The sequence below is a fragment of the Protopterus annectens genome, chromosome 6.part0 (assembly GCF_019279795.1).
Source record: "Protopterus annectens isolate FY-2018-M chromosome 6.part0, PAN1.0, whole genome shotgun sequence".
Lineage (NCBI taxonomy): Eukaryota > Metazoa > Chordata > Ceratodontiformes > Protopteridae > Protopterus > Protopterus annectens.
Genome location: NC_056737.1, coordinates 292,477,417 through 292,492,942, shown reverse-complemented (window position 1 = coordinate 292,492,942; position 15,526 = coordinate 292,477,417). Strand labels below are relative to the sequence as shown.

The 15,526-nt window shown below is 36.1% G+C and overlaps 1 protein-coding gene across 1 annotated transcript in view; it reads left to right on the top strand.

Moving 5' to 3' along the window:
* LOC122804269 (aarF domain-containing protein kinase 1-like) overlaps nt 1-15,526 on the top strand; it is a 1,777,942-nt gene that overhangs the window by 925,059 nt on the left and 837,357 nt on the right. The gene's annotated exons all lie outside the window — the stretch shown is intronic.

Here is a 15,526-nt window from a genome sequence, read left to right as displayed (position 1 = left end):
AGCATATAAATATATAAATAAATACATGAAAAATTAAAAAAAAATATTATAAAATTAATAGCTGATTTAGTTATTAGTTGTAGTGTTTATTAAATGCTCGAGAACCATTGAACATTTTATAGAGACAAAAACTAAAAATTAAGAATTAAGAAATGTATGAGAGGTGTATTGGTACCAAAATAAATAGTGTCTTTTATACCTATATTCACGGAGCATATCCGCCCTCTAGTGTCCATAATGTTAAATTACATGAATTAATTATATTTTGTTAGCTCTCAATTTGAGTAGTGGAGTAATGGTTACAAATTCGTTCATTCCAGGTTTAGTACTTGCATCCAGGTTAACCTGCCACCAAAGCTCTTTGCTTTCTAATATTTCCTCCCATAGGCCCCCTCTTGTGTTGGGTCTAATTTGGTCCAACACAAAAAATTCAAATTTAAACTCAGTACATCTCATGGAATGTTTATAAAGTGCATTAGTGTGTTTACCTCTCAAAATGTCATATGTATGCTCGTATATCCTTCTCTTTAAATACCTTTCTGTTTTGCCCACATAGAAGGACTGACATTTTTGACAAATAACAAGGTATACCACTCCCTTACTTTCACAGTTGTAAAAACCACTACTCCTTAACCATCTCTTTCTACTCTCAACATATACTTCCCCTTTTATTAATAATATATGGGCATTGTTGGCACCTGCCACATTTATATGTTCCTGTCTTTTTCCTGTTATCTTTGTTTTGAAAATATGCATTCCTCTCCAATATACTCCTTATGTTCTGAGAATTTTTATGCACTATTTTTGGCTGTATATTAGATATTTCATCTATGTCCATAAAGGAAGAAAACTTTTCCCATTCTTTACTCAAAAACTCCTTTAATATTTGGTTGGAAGCATTATATTCCACCACTAAACCTCTTTTATATGTATCCTGGTTAATGTATTTCTTTTTCATGACAGAATTTAAAATATTATTATCTACTTGACTTCCAATACATATAATGGGTTTAAACCTGTCATTCCTACCTCTTTCTACTTCTTCCCTAATGTTTTGCACAAAAAATGTGGGGTATCCACGTTCCAAAAACATTTTCTCCAATTTCTCACATTCATAAAGGAAGTCTACTTCACAACTAGTCATTCTCAAACCCCTTACAAACTGTCCCTTAACAATATTTCTTTTGCTATGTAAGGGGTGAGCACTATTGTAATGTAAAAAGGAATTAACATAAGTATCTTTCCTAAATACTTTACTCTCAAACTTCCCATTCTTTTTATGTATTTCAACATCCAAATATTTGAGTGTTTCAGTACTTATAGTATAAGTAAATTTTAAAAAACTTGTAGTTTGAGTTAAATATTCAATGAATTCCAAAAATCTTGTGTGACCCCCAACCCAAAAAATGACAATGTCATCTAAAAACCTATGGTACAACAGCCAATGTTTGCTAAAACCAGACTTAATTATAAACTTCTCCTCCCATTTTGACAATACAATATTGGCATAAGTGGGGGCACATGCTGCCCCCATAGACACCCCAGATTTTTGCTGATAGTATTCTCCCTCAAATGTTATGAAGTTATATTTTAATACTGTGTCCATAAATGCAACACTAGCTATTTTATTCATTTGACAAAGTATTTTATCCCCAAAGACACTCTCTTCAAACATGTCCATCCCTTCTAAATGGGGAATACAACTAAATAAGTCAATAATGTCTATAGTAATAAAAAGAATATCTTCTGAATACAAATCTGGCTTCAATTTACCCAAAAAATCCCAGGAGTCTTTAAGAATAACTGGGTTGTTGACCCATATGTGTTTTGTTTTGTAGTCTACAAACTTGACCATAGGAACAGTTTTAGAACCTTCTGCTGACACTATGGGTCTGAGGGGGAGGTCACACATGTTTTTGTGGATTTTTGGTATTCCAAATATTGTTGCCAACCTAGGTTTACTTACTTCCAAATATTTTAGTGTTTTATTGTCAATGACTTCCTCAGTGAAAAAATCTTGAAGCATATTGTCAATATGTTTGTAAGCTACATTAATCTCGTTAAGGGAGACCACAGAATATACCTTGTCATCCCTCAAAATAGAATTCATTTTACCATCGTATATTATTTTATCCATTATAACTATTCCCCCTCCTTTGTCAGGCTTCATAATTCTGACCATCTGATTGTTACTCAATTCATCTAACAATGCTTTTTCTTTCATACTCAAATTATGGTTACACCATACCTTGTTACACCTTTTCCTTACCCCTTCTACCAACACATTTTCAAAAATTTTTAACTGGGGTAACAAAGGAGGGTTATATGTCGATTTTCTATTTAGACCAGTTTCCTTTCCATTGTCCCTCTTCAAGCCAGCCCTTGAAGCTAAAATTTCAAGATTAATTTTCCTTACAAACAACATAATATCTAGTATAGTTCGTGTAGAATCACCTATAGTCATAGGTATATATTTCAAGCCTTTGCTAAGAAGGGAAAAATGTTCAGTAGTTAAAATTAAACTACTAAAATTATAAATGCTGAAATCCAGGTAGGTATATTTAACATTATCCCCACACATTATTGCCTTATTGGAAACATTCGTGTCAGGTAAGGGGGTGTTCACTGCTGATATTTCCCCCTTCCTCTTCTCCCCCCCTCTTCTGAAAATTTCCCTATACGGTTGAACCTCAAAAGCATTGGGTTCCTTACTCATTAATGGTGGAAATTCTGTGTCATATAACTCCTCTTCCCACTTGTCTTCATATCTGTTACCATCCTTCCTTTTGGTTTCATAATATTTATTATTCCACTTTCTTTTGAAACCATTTAAATTGTTACCTTGATTTATTGGTTTAGGGTAACTTATGTTGTTCTCATACTCATTAATGTCCCTACTTAACTTTCCTAACTTACGCTGTATAATGTTCTCACATTTACCATCAATGTCTCTCCTTATGTTAAAATATTTGTCTCTTTCTTCTTTAATACCAAAAATTAAATCTGATTTTATACACTTGTCCAGTTCATCAATCTCCCTCCCCAACTCTTGTTGTTTGTTTTCATTTTCTTCTATAATCAATTTGATAATCTCCAATCCACAATTGTTAAACACTTTCACCAACCCTTTATGAAAATGTGAACCAATTGTTACATTATTGGGGTATTTATAAACCCTCAAACCCTTAGGGACTATTTCCCTTCTTAAACACTCTTTTAAATAGGCATTTTCTATACTATATGTTCTGTATTTCATCATAATACTATACATTTTATCCAATTTAACCACATATGCATTGCCATCCACATGGTTATTATCATGTACATAATTGTCTTTGTTGTGGTTAAATATAAAGTCCTTTTTTAGACATTCATTAATGGATTTATTGTGCTCGTTGTTAGTAACAGTACCTTTGCGTGTAACTCCAGAAGAAAAAACTCTGGGTTTGGCGCCCATTTCGTCGTAGTGGTTATCACAAACTTCTGCGTCACTGTTTCCCACTTCGAGGATCTTAGGAGTGTCCATAGGATTAAAGTCAGTTCTTCCAGTTTCATCAAGGTCGCCGGTTCCGAAACGGTCACCAATAAGCTCCCTTTTTCTCTTTCCTTTTGGTCTAACAGCTTCTTCCGCTCCTTCACCTCCTTCTGACGTACGCCTACTTCCAGAGACAAGATTCACGCAAAGGGGTGTGAGCAAGTCAATGAGCTCAGTGAGCTGTCCAATCAGCCTCCTGGTCTGACCGGCTTCTTCTTGCCCTTCTAAACTCATACTGTTACGAACAGTACCAAAGGAAAATAGTCCAACGGTCCACCTCACACACTAACCAAGAAAACAATGAAGAGTGGCACTGCAAAAAACCAGTAAATCGAAAAGTAATGCCAAGGACCAAGGACTAAACTCCACAAAAGTTTATTCACTCGACCAGGAGCAAACAAAAATGCACATTAACGCCTTTTATTCACCAACATATATCACACATGTTTTCGTCCTAAACCAAGGACTTCTTCAGACAAATTACCATAATTGCCTTTAGTTTAAATACATTAGTCATGTTAAAACAATTTTCCAAGCTCCAGTAAAAACGTTGTTTAAAATTTAAATGAACTAATCACATTATACATCTCATTAATATTGATATCTATTCCATTCCAGTTTAATTGATCCCCTAACCCATCTCATTAATATTAATGCCTATCTCCAAAGTGTTTGAGTGCTTTGATTTCCTAAAGTGTCCAAGTGCTTTAATTTCCTAATAACCTTTTATTTCATTTGTTTATTATATAAAAACCTTTTTAAAACTGTATAAATATATAATTATGTATATAAATAAGCATATAAATATATAAATAAATACATGAAAAATTAAAAAAAATATATTATAAAATTCATATCTGATTTAGTTATTAGTTGTAGTGTTTATTAAATGCTCGAGAACCATTGAACATTTTATAGAGACAAAAACTAAAAATTAAGAATTAAGAAATGTATGAGAGGTGTATTGGTACCAAAATAAATAGTGTCTTTTATACCTATATTCACGGAGCATATCCGCCCTCTAGTGTCCATAATGTTAAATTACATGAATTAATTATATTTTGTTAGCTCTCAATTTGAGTAGTGGAGTAATGGTTACAAATTCGTTCATTCCAGGTTTAGTACTTGCATCCAGGTTAACCTGCCACCAAAGCTCTTTGCTTTCTAATATTTCCTCCCATAGGCCCCCTCTTGTGTTGGGTCTAATTTGGTCCAACACAAAAAATTCAAATTTAAACTCAGTACAACTCATGGAATGTTTATAAAGTGCATTAGTGTGTTTACCTCTCAAAATGTCATATGTATGCTCGTATATCCTTCTCTTTAAATACCTTTCTGTTTTGCCCACATAGAAGGACTGACATTTTTGACAAATAACAAGGTATACCACTCCCTTACTTTCACAGTTGTAAAAACCACTACTCCTTAACCATCTCTTTCTACTCTCAACATATACTTCCCCTTTATTAATAATATATGGGCATTGTTGGCACCTGCCACATTTATATGTTCCTGTCTTTTTCCTGTTATCTTTGTTTTGAAAATATGCATTCCTGTCCAATATACTCCTTATGTTCTGAGAATTTTTATACACTATTTTTGGCTGTATATTAGATATTTCATCTATGTCCGTAAAGGAAGAAAACTTTTCCCATTCTTTACTCAAAAACTCCTTTAATATTTGGTTGGAAGCATTATATTCCACCATTAAACCTCTTTTATATGTATCCTGGTTAATGTATTTCTTTTTCATGACAGAATTTAAAATATTATTATCTACTTGACTTCCAATACATACACTGGGATACAGGACACACACACACACACACACACACACATGAGACCATCTGTTTTAGTCCCTTGTATGACTGTGTATATCTGGACGTTTGTTTATTAGAAAATGAATGAACAAAATGCATAAATAATTACAGCGAAGTGTATGTATTTCAACTGACTGCTGTGAGAACTATGCAGTGCATCCCATTGCACTCCCATACCCTCCTTAGCTCAAGATTCAAAGAGCCAAAACTCAGGAACAAATTTTTAATCTGTTTCTTATATACTTTGAAAATCGTATTAGAAAACATTTTCTGAAGGACACAAAGTATGAAACTCACATGCCTGTCATTATTTAATGACTGCAGTTTACAACAGTTTGCCAGAAAGCCACATGTTTTCAGAGGAAAAGATCAAAATAATTCTCAGCTTTACTCAAGAATTCTAGACAAAGCCAAACGTAATGGGGGAAGGAGTCAAGGGCATCAAAAGGGGTGCGTTTTAAGAACTCTTTTTTTATCTGTTTGATCCATTCTAGCTTTTTCTCTCCATCTCAGCTGTTGGGTATATGGGATCTGAATAGATCCTAGTTTAGCAGTTTAGACTAGACTTTTGGCTGCAAGGCCCATGCTCCTCCCCTTTGCATAATGCACCGCTACCCTAGCAGTCCATCAGATTTCATTTTCTGCTGTGAGAAACAGACTTGGCTTGCTGCTGCCTTTCAGTTCTTTGAAAAAAAGATAAGTGATTTTGTAACTTTTATCTGGTCTTTGACTAACTTTAACATTTGCCAGTACCTTCTCTTAGTTTTATCTGCTGTTCTTTTCAGGTCTCATCCCCTTTTCTCTGTGTTTGTGTGTGCTCTAGATGGCAGCTTCCCACCAGTTTCCTTCCCTTCCTGTCTTACTCTTTCTTGGGTATTTAGGTTGTTTGTCTGGTTAGTAGCATTTCCCCAGTATGCTAAGTGATCCCTTTGTTGGTTTTTTGGTCACATTATTGCTTGTTTAATATGTCTGACAAGGCATCTGAGTTTAACAAGTGCTTGGCCTGTGAGCATAAGATTCCACCTTAGGACTTACATGTCAACTATGTTTACTGATTGAGGGCAGCTTATTTGGATGAAGCATCTGAGCTGTTTTCTTCCTTTGGGCTACAGGCCCTTTCCAGCAGCTGCCCTAGGTTCATCTTAAAGGGCCTTCTCCCCATGACATGGGAGACCCAGACCCTTCTTTATGTGGCTGTCTTTGACCTAAATCCAGGCAAATTATCCAAGACACCTTGGAGGAAAAAGCCTAAGGAAAAAGGAGAGAGGCAAAGTTAAACATAGATATCCATTCCATGGTGGATCTAAGGAATTACAAAAGAGATCTCTGCATCTAAATAGAGCTCCAGGCCCAGATCTGAATGTTGCTTGACCCATGGATCCAACTACATTTGCATTGAAAAAACAACACACTACTGAAAGACAAGCTTCAGATACTTCAAAACTGCAGAAACACCAGCAAATTCAAAGGAAGACACAGTAGTAGTTGATATCCATCTTTATTCTTTCCGTCCTGGTACCTCAGCTGTTCGCCTTCAATGGGACATACTTTTGCATTTTCAGTATTCTTTTATATGTGCTTTAATTAATTAATTAAACATCAATCAATCAATTAAACATCATTGTGTCAAACATTTTAACTCTTTCACCACTGAAATATATTTCAAGGAAAGAAACATTTCTGTTATTAAACTGTTTACAAACACATTTTTTCTATTTTTCTTTTTTTCTTTTTCTCTTAATTTACAAAATTTATGAATATTAGTTACAAAATATAAACTAAACACTCCAAATATAATTAATTAATAAATTTCATTAATACAATAAATTCTTTTCAAATATGTGTATAAATATAACAACTTATTAGTCACCTTAACTTATCAATATTACAAAACTTCATTTTTAATGCATATTAAATCAATTAATAAAAGTTAAATTTCATTTATACTCATTAAATTTCCAGATTCATTCCCTTAGGGAATAAGGTATGATACTCAATGATCATCCTCTGCTCTAACTTGCTTAAGGCTGCTTTATAATTTCCTTTATTAAAATGAGGCCTAGCTAATACACTGAACTTAAAGCTATCATTCTCACCACTATGTGTACTACAAAAATGTGCAGCTACAGGGCTCTCTAAGTTGCCCCTCCTTATGTCGCCCAAATGTTCCAAAATACGAATCTTAATTTGTCTAGTGGTTTGCCCAATATACCACTTGGCTGGAACACAATCACAGCCTAAAATGTAAATAACACCTGTTGACCTACAATCAAACCTTTTGAAAGCAGTGTACATCTTTCCATTAATCTTCAACCCGTGCATGTTTTTAGTTTTGTTACAGACGGAACATTTCCCACATCTATACATCCCAACCATACCATCTCGTCTAACTTCAACTTTTCTGTTTATATTTTGTAGTCTGGAATTCTTTGACTCCAACATTTTCCTTAACTCACTTGACTCTGATGATGTTGGATCTCAACATATCCCAGAGCTGAGAGGTTGATACTGGGTCTAGTGGTCAGGGTTGACTCCAAGACTCTTGGAAGTGTCATTGTCCCACAGTGCCTTGGCCCTTGATAATTTCAGCTTAGGTATTGGCCTCAGACCAGAGCCAGGCCATGTCTTTAAAGGAACTCCTGTTGCTTTCCTTGGGATCTGTGGAAATCTTTCTCAAGATTGGTTTGGTTTCAGCATTCAAGGCCTGTGAGAAGATCCTCGCCCATTACAGAGAAGGGATTACTGCTTGAGGATCTCCATTCTGTGTCCTCAAGACAATCAGCACCATTTCATCTCGAATAAGTCCAGATTTTAGGCTCCCTCGTATAATTCTGGATCTTCCTGGGCACTCTCTCCATGGAGGAACACAGGAAACGTCAGTGTAAAAGGAGGCATTTGTATTCTCCACAGGAGTCCTCATGGAAGATCCCAACCTCAGTGAAGAGGAAGGGGTCCCCAAGATCCCCCCTAGAAGATGTCTCCTTTGGAGGTCTAAAATTGCACAGTCAGAGTGGAAGTTGGTCCACTAGTGCCCCTTTCCAGGAGGTGCCAGTGTTCCTTGAGACCTTTGATACTGGTCCATGTATATGCTGAGTAGTTCCCCCTGTGGGTGATTTAGTCGGCCTTTTGTCCCAGCAGGTTTGGAAGGAGGTGGATATGATGGAACTGATACTCCTTAAACCAGACAAAATTTTAGATTATCCCAGGGACTGGGCACACTGGAGTATGGGGACTGCTAAAGAAGCTACAGTGGTGGTGGTGGGCACTAAGATGGAACTGTCTGAGGAAAGTTCCACTGTCCATCCCCCAAACATGTAGTCTTGGGCTTTGGACAGATTTGGGAAGTATGTGTACTCTTCAGCAATGTTTGCTCTTCATGTAATGAAGCACATAGCCATCTGACTCATTTGCAGAAGGATTTGACTGAAGAAATCTCCATGCCCCTTTCTGGTACCACAGCATTAGAGACTAGAAAATTGATGAAGCTGTAGCTGGCTACCATGCAATCCATTTCTAATGTGTCCATGAGCTGTTTTCCAATGTTGTGAAAAGCACATCAAGAGCAGCAGGGTCCAGCATTGACATCTGCCATGCGTGGATGTATCTGAGTGACTTTGCAGAGAACTTTGAGACATTTTTCCTGAAAGTCAGTTTTGATGGGGCCACCCTTTTAAGACCAAAGGTTTAGAGTATTCTTACCAGGATTAAACAGGAAGGCAAAACACTTTCTGCCATTGGAATCTGTTTTTCTGTTTCACAAGCCTCCTTTTCCTATAACTGGAAGGGCGGGAATCATTGTGGTTTTGCAAATCCCAGAGGTTTGCTCCTGACACTTCTGGAGAAAGAGGTCCCTGAGACAGGAGAAGGAGAATTACAATGGATGTTGCCTCAGAGGCAGAGGTGGTCCTCATTATCAAGGGTTTTGAGATCCCTTTACTGTCGAACCCTTTCAGTGTTCCTGAATTTTGCCGGGCTGTCCTACTCTGGAGATATTGAGAGAAGCTTTATGCCTGGATAGCCATCACTCACAATTTCTGCATGTTGGATCATAATCAGATGCTGCTTTATTCCCTTCCCTTTCTGTCTTCTCCATACTTAAAGCTCAAGTGCCTTCCAGATGTTCCACTCCTAAAACAATGAGCAGTAGCACAAGAAATTGTAAAGTTGCTAAGAAGCAAGTGATCCAGGAGTTCCCACAAGACTAGAGAGGATCCAGAGTCTATTCAAGGTTCTTTTTAGTTCCGAAAGTGAGCGTGCACCTCAGACATCACTCCTGATGGCCATGGTGCAGTCCAGATTGCCTCTTCTGAAGAATGACTGGATGTACTTTGTGGACATCCAAATGCTTACGATCACATCAAAACAGCCAGGCAATCAGTTCACTTCTGTTTGAGGGGTCAGTCATTTTCAATTCAGAACACTGCCTTTTGGACCCTCTGTTCCCCACAACAAACACGTATGTGGGAGATTATGCCTGCAGAAATTATTTTAAAGTTATGTTCTTGTCTGCTCTTGATTTTGGATTTTAACATTTTTTACTTTATGGTAATCACCTTTACAGTTGTTGACTTTCTGAATGTGATTAATAGTATTTTTGATATTTGTCTTTTTGAAACTCCTGGTATTATTTTAAACATCTTTACTAAATCATCACATTTTTGATGAGTGACATGCAAATACATGCATTAATAAAATGAAACAAGCCATAGCAACATTTTCAATTGTTATTTTCATGCAATATACACATCTGTTTTCTTTTTGACAATTTTATTTCACTTACCATTACATAAATTGCTCAATTCCTGCCTTTCATTAAACCTAAGTCTTCCTCCTCCTGAACATTATTCTGCATGTATTATTCCTACAGATTTAATGTATTTCTATGTAATTTTCAACTTACATTTTCTAAAAATCCTACCTCCAATTCTTTTTATCTCCTTTATAATATTCATTACTTCGGTTACAGATGATTTAGACTTTGATATCTATTTTCTAGTAATTGCTTTTTTAGCAACCAATGGCATTAAATTTAGTAAGGCCTTAATATGTCTAGTCAATTCAGGTAATGTATCCCATCTCAAAAGAATCATTTTCTTCGTTACAACCATTTGCTCTTCGGACATTTCTGACAAAGATCTCTGTAGGTATTAGCACTGACTCTCTGCTGTGTTCTTGACAGCAGACACTTCAAAGTTGAAACTGGTAAAACCCTCACTAACCATGTACCACTTCTCAAAGGTGTATCCAAAGGCTAAATTCTTTCTCACTTTTATTTTCCACTTTTATTAACAAACTCCCTCCCATCTTCACCCTGCAGCCCACGCTGATGACATGTTTACCTACAGGTCAAGCTCATTCCTTTCAAAAATCCAGTCTGTACTTCAGTTTGACCTTCATGATCTTTAATGTTGGCTAATCCATTAAAAACAGCAACTACTACTCTATGCTATCAAAGCAAAATCTATGATTTTTGGAACCTTTTAAAGACTATCCAACTTCCCTGACATATTTTCCCTTTCAAAGTTACCTCCTTCAATTAAACTACATTCCTATTCAAGTCATAGGCCTATTTCACATAGAAAAAAAGAAAAAACAAATCCAAAATGAACACCATGCTTTTCTGGACCAACAAAAATCTCTCCATTCCTCTCTTTCGCTACCATATTATCCATTAGTGAAAGTATCCTACTGTCTTATGTCTAATATGGCCTCACCATCTTTGATACTGCCTCAGTACATAACTCCACTACGCTCCAAGCCATCTCCATTTCCTTTGTTTCCTTTATCACCAACTTCCCCCAGCTATAGCATCACGGCTTTCTTCTTACTATTGTAAGCTGTCTCCTCATAAGATATAGAGCAAACCCCCTTCTTGGTACTAAAGTCTTTAAATGTTGCATCTTCCTTCTTTTGCCCTACTCTCCTCCAAATTTCATGATGAAAACTTGGCTTAGAAACTTCACAACTTGTCTCAACAAACACCCTTCTTTCACCACTCCAAGATCCTCTCTCCAGTCTACTAAACACACCTTCTCAAAGGCAACCTCTTCTCCCTGGGACTCCCTTCTAGTTCCACTCAGAGAAACCATCAACTTAATAATCATCAGGAAGAAACTGACTGCCCACTTTCATCTGCAAGCCAAATGCTTCTGTCCCCATAAAGGTCATATATAACCTATGCTCCCCCAACTCCCTCCACATTATTTTACCCAGAATTCCCTTGGGTACAATTTACTTTTACAAAGACATTTAATTACTTATTCTCACCTTGTACCATACAAACTCTTGTAAGCAATGTCCATCTTTTCTCTCTCATGATCTGCTTTTCTGTGTATTACCACTATAAAACATATATACCACTTTCCTGTTTGTTACACAGTCAGTGTAAATTTTTTCTCATGTTTGATTTCCTCAGTTTTATTCTACTACTCTGTATCGACTTGTGAATGTTCATTCACCCAGGTGAGCGACACTGATCAGTATGCTACTCTGGTAAACAAGTTTAAATAAGCAAATACATTTTTAAAGTCTGTCAACTTGTTACATTCCCAAAAAAACGTGCTCCCATTTACCTCTCTATAACCCATTACACCTCCAGCAGCTGTGTACCTGAAGAAAAATTCCCTGAAGTCTACTTGGGATGTACAAGTACTTATGCAAACACTTCCATGCAAAAGTCCTAAATCCTCTGGATATTGTTGCATACTTGGGGGCCATACCCTCCCATTGTTCTTTTGTAAACTGCCTTTCCATTCTCATTTCCAAATCATTTATAACCTCCTCTGATTGGTTCTTATAGTTGTCTTATAATATTTATATGCCTAATAATTATCATTTTATTAACAGCAGTTTCTGTTCTAGACTCAGCTAAAACTCGACCAAAGGTGGTATTTCACTCAGTGCTCCCTTATACCTTTCTCTTTGTTTATATTTTGTAATTAATCTCTGTTAAGGAAGGCAGTCTCTCTGCTTGACCTCATCCCACTATATTACCTTTCTCTCCCTAGCTACTTGCTCAAATTACCTTATTTTGTTGCCCCCCTTGTCTATTTTCTATACTGCTACTTGCACTCAGCTCTGTTGGTAAAATCTCCTTCCTCCATTTCCGTGCTGGGTTACTTTTTATAATACTTTCTGCTACCTTGTGAATATAATTTCTGTAGGATTGTTGTTATTCTCCTTAAGGACCTGCAACCAAAATCTTACTCTCTCCTTATTTATTTAACCCCCCTTCCCATTTGATCATCATTATTTTCCACTTGGATTTATAACCTTCTTGAGTTGCATATATATGAGCCTTACCTATGTAGCTGTAAAATATCCCTTTAAATCAGGTAATGTTCTATGGGTCAAATCAACTTATTCCACTTAACTCTTATTCTTTTCCCCTCCCAAATAAATTCCTTCAACTCTCCATTAATTATCAGTCACAATTTTTCTCTGTTTGATAAAGATCCTTCAGACCTGCATATAAAACTAAAGGGACTAAAGACATTTTCACTGTTTGTGTCTTACTGTCCACATCCATAATCAAGAGCTTACAGCTTCACAGTTTTTTGTATTATGTTTTGTTTAGTCTTTTCCCACATAACAACTGTATAGTTAGCAACTGTAACAGAATCATTCCATACACCAAAATGCTTCATCTTATAATGTCCTCATAAATATGAGTATTACTGAGACAATTAATAAGTGGGTACATAGTTCATCACAGTGGTCTGTGTTTTATTTCTGTTAATTTTATATCCCAAAAAGCCATGACACTGTTGCAAAATGTTCAACACTAGTCAACACCATGATATAGAGGAATAGCCCTAACTATAGCCCAGACAACATGTGTTTGATTAGCACCTTGGGCATCTGAGTTGCTGGTAGGGACGAATGAACATACCCATTCCTGGGGGGTGGGGCATTCGTCTAGGTACTCCCTCAGAGGAGTCATGGTCTATAGCGGGCAGTAACCCCCAGAAGGAATAGATGTATGCTAGAGGTGGGGATGATACATACATACATACAAATGTTTCAAGCACAGGCATTAAAGCCCTTCTAGCTTGCCAATATGCCAAAATACTTGTTCCCATAATAAATGTCCAGGCTTTTCTTAAATATCTAAACTAGTACTTGCTTTAATGTAATTTGGTAGTCTGTTCCAAGCATCAGCTACTCTGTCAGAGAACCAATTAGTACACTTCTCATTTCTATAGAATCTTCTACATAGGTTATCTGACGATTCTTTAGTACTTTTTGATAACACCAAACATTCCCAGAGGTAGTTGTCCCTAAATGTCCTCTATACCTGAATAAGATCACCTCCTAAATATCTGTAAGAGACACTGTACAAGTTCAGATGTTTTAGTCTTTCATAATAACTTAGATTTTCACAGCCATGGATGCCCTTAGTATATTTCTGCTGTACTCTTTCCAGTTTATTCATGCTTGTTTTCCTATAGGGTTTCCATATTGTTATTCCATACTCAGGTTTGGGACTAATGTAACTAACAAACAATGACTTCCTTATGTTTGATTTCCTAGACTTTATAAATCTTTTTATACAACCTATAGTTCTATAACTATCATTATCATATGGTTGATATGATTAGAAAAACTCATAGCTGAATCTACCCATATATCCAGGTCCTTAAATGAGTCTACAATTTCAATCACTGTGTGCTGTATTAAGTATTCACCTTTCAGTTTATGTCTCCCAAATCTCATATGCTTAGTTTTTGATGTATTTATCAACATATGATTCTCCTGTGCCCAAATGGTCAATTTAGTCAAATTATTTTGCAGACATGCCTTATCTGTAACACTTGTAATCAGTCTACCCAATTTCAGTTCGTCAGCATATAGACTGTAGAGCACCTCAGATGAAAACATAAGGTTTGAAAGATACAATCTAAACAAGTAAGGAACTAGTACAGAGCCCTGTGGGACACCTTGACTGTAACCAAGGATTTCACCTCTCCAGTTGGTGTGTGATACTTGCCATGTCCTATTTGTAAGCCATGCAGCTGTCCATCTTATCAACAGTACATCAATACCTAGTTGTACTAATTTATTGATCAGTGTTTTGTGCATGACCTGTCAAATGCTGAAGTTAAATCTATACAAATCACATTACAGCACAATTTTTCATTCGTAGCTGTTATTATATTGTTATAGAACATCATGTTACAAGTGGCAATAGTTCGATTTCAACATATGCATGCTGATATATGGTTTCAAGTCCCAACCTATCCAGTTCTGACAATAACTTATCCAGTATTACCTTCTCCATTATTTTTCCACAACATGAAAGTAGACTTAAGGGTCTATATGATTCTGGGTTTGTCCCCTTTCCCTTAAAGACAGGTTTAATAAGTGCATGTCTCCAATCTTGAGGAATCTTCCCATATTTTTATGACCTAGTGAATAATAGATGTAATGGCAGTGTAAGTTCTTGCTTAACGTTCTCAGGTCATTGTTACTTATTCCGTCTCCTCTCTGTGCTTTGTTTGGATCCAGTTTGCACAGTTCTTTTTCAATATAGTCTGATTTGATTCCAGTATCTGGGGTTACCTGGATGTCACTAGGACAATTTACCACCCCTTTTGTGGAGCTAAACTGTTTTGCATAAGATTTTTTAACTATATCTATAATCTGTTGTGCCTGAGAATAAATTTTAGAATCTGCACACAGTTTATCAATTTGTTTATCTTTACTCCTTCCACATCTTATGTATCTATAAAAAGGTTTTCTATTATGTTCAATACCTTTATATACATTTTCTTCTATTTTTTTCTTGATCTTGTCTAACACTATGCTTAATCTGTTTGTCCACCTCATTTATTTCAGTGTTCAAAGTTGTAGTTCGACCTCTCTTCCATTTCTTATATTTTTTGTCTCTCACCTTAATCAGGTATCTTGTTCTTATAGAAATATACCCCCCTGCTGTTGTGTGCCTAGATCCTGATGTTAAACATTTTTTTAACTTTTTGCACTCAGTTTCTCTTTCAAAACTTTCCACATTCCATCTGCAGTTTTTCCACTGAACACCTCACTACAGTTAGTTTTATATAGTAACTGTTTTGCTTCCCTATAATCTGTAATTAACCATTGGTGCATTGGCTTAGATTTCAGTTTGGCAGAATTATCTAGCAACAAATTAACCTTTATGACCCCATTATCA